We start from the raw sequence: 2629 nt of genomic DNA, 5'->3' as shown, positions 1-2629 counted from the left end.
GGATTTTAGCTCTATAAATAAGAGACTCGGTTATTCATAAAAACTTGCCTAAGTATGAGCCATTAAATCATACGTAATTTTGGGAGAATTTTTACAAGAAAATTTTGTTTTTAAAATGCCAATTAATTTATAATATTTTCTTATGCAACTCATTGATTTTATTTTTAGAGAATTTTTATCCTTTGTAAGGGTTTTTGAGAGAATTTGTAATTAGACTCGGGTGAGTCTAAGGGGAAATTAGATAGCTTTTAATGAAGCTAGAGAAGAGATCAGCTTTGAGTAAAGCTAAGGAGAAAGCTTCTAGTGAAGCTAGTGGTGAGAATTAGCTTTTAGTGAAGCTAAGTTTGTTGCTTTGAGTGAAGCAATTTAAGAGAGAAGAGTTGGCCTAGTTGATGCGCTTCGAGTGAAGTAAGATGCTTAATGTAATTGTAACGAGTTGCCTTAAACATAGTGGAGAATTTAGAAATCCCGAGGGGTCGTGGTTTTTCCTTCTATTTAGGCCTAGAAGGTTTCCACGTAAAAATCGTTTGTCTCTTTTAATTATTTCGCTCTAAGTTTAAGCTTTATTTATTTTATTCAATTCCGCAAAACCAGGGCAAAAACGCTTAAACTAGTAACAACAACAATTCACCCCCCCTCTTGTTGCTGTTCCCGTTCCTAATTGAGTCTACAATTGGTATCAGAGCCCTGTTCCCAGTAGATCAGGAAACCCTGAGGGCAGAATCCTGGTGTTCCCGAAAATGTCAATTATGAACGAGCGAATGGAAGAAGGGTATTCTACTCAAAGACCACCCATGTTCGATTGAAAATTCTATACATAATGGAAAAATATGATGGAGATCTTTATCAAAGCGGAAAATTATCAAGTTTGGAGAGTAATCGAAATTGGAGATTTTGAGGTAACCACTACTAACTCCAACAATGAAATTGTTCTCAAACCCGCAACAGGTATATATTTCTAACTCATTTTATTTTCATCCATCCAAATTTAGTAAAAATAAATTAATAGAGTTGCTAAAGGAGACACAAGTTAAACTTGAAAATTGTTATGTTAAGTGTCTCCAATTAGAAAAGGAGCTCAAGGTAAGCAAAGACCATGTCTCCTATATAAACACCTTTAGATATGATGTCCAAAACAGATTTTTCGGTTTGTTGGATCAAAACATAATTCTAAAGGAAAATATGGAGAGAATTAAAAAAAGAAAATGTTATTCTTAATATTGAGTTGTTGCAATACAAATTATTAGGCTTGAATAAAGAACTGAATGATGCATCTACTAAAGATTTGTGCAATGATTTTCAAAATTTAGAATTGAATCTAGAATCCAACCGTAACAATGATGATAAGCTTGAATTAAATTCAAGAGAAAAAGGGAAAATCAAAATTACTCCCAAATGGATTCAAGATGCCAAAAGTAAAAATTCAAAAGGCCTAAATTATTTTAAGAATAATAAAAAGAAGAAAGCTTACGTTGATCTTCCTAGTGACAGATTCTGTTCCTTCTGTGGAGGAACTGGTCATCTGAAGGACCAGTGCACCAAAAAGGAACAGTACACTGTCTCCAACAGAAACTACGTCGATAGCATTCAGAATAAGAAAAATGATTCTTGCAAAATCGACAAGGAACCCAAGAAAGTCTGGGTTCCTGTAACTAACCATTAATTTTTTTTTCAGGTCCAAGTGAGGGGGAACAGCTCATGGTATCTCGACAGTGGGTGTTCCAAGCACATGACGGGTGACAAATCTAAGTTTCTCTCACTTGAAGCCTATGATGGGGGAACAGTAACCTTCGATGACAATATGAAGGGTGAGATAATAGCCAAAGGAAAGGTTGGAAGGTCCTGTTCCCATGCCATTGATAATGTATTTTTAGTCGAGAATTTGAAACATAACTTACTTAGCATTTCTCAATTTTGTGATAAAGGTAACTCTGTAAACTTTACTTCTGAAAGATGCATTATTTCTAGGAATGACACAAGAGACACCGTTCTTGAGGGAATCAGAAAAGGGAACACCTATGTGGTGGACCTGGACACTGTTCCCAGAAACAGTCTAACGTGTCTAAGAGTTATAGAAGACGACCCACTTCTTTGGCATAAGCGTCTAGGTCATGCTAGTTATACATTGATTAATACATTAAGATCAAAAGACCTAGTTAGAGGATTACCAGCTATAAAATTCTTTAAGGATGAAATTTGTGATCCTTATGCCAAAGGAAAACAAGTGATGCCATCTTCTAAATCAAAGAATATTGTGACCACCACTAAACCACTTGAATTAATACATATGGATTTGTGTGGACCTATGAGAATACAAAGCCGTAGTGGCAAGAGATATGTGTTTGTTATTGTTGATGATTATAGTAGATTTACATGGACTTTATTTTTAGTTAGTAAAGATGAAGCCTTTAATGAGTTTGTTTCTTTCGCTAACAAAATACAAAAATCTACTAATAATCAAATTATTCACATAAGGTCAGATCATGGTAAGGAATTTGAAAATTCAAGTTTTATTAGTTATTGCAGTGAACATGGAATAAGTCATAATTTTTCCGCACCAAGAACACCACAACAAAATGGTGTAGTAGAAAGGAAAAATAGAACTTTAGAGGAAATGGCTAGAACCATG

This window comes from Amaranthus tricolor, chromosome 3 (assembly GCF_026212465.1).
Source record: "Amaranthus tricolor cultivar Red isolate AtriRed21 chromosome 3, ASM2621246v1, whole genome shotgun sequence".
Classification (NCBI taxonomy): domain Eukaryota; kingdom Viridiplantae; phylum Streptophyta; class Magnoliopsida; order Caryophyllales; family Amaranthaceae; genus Amaranthus; species Amaranthus tricolor.
The sequence above is the reverse complement of the archived record's forward strand: the minus strand, read 5'-3'. Positions refer to the sequence as shown.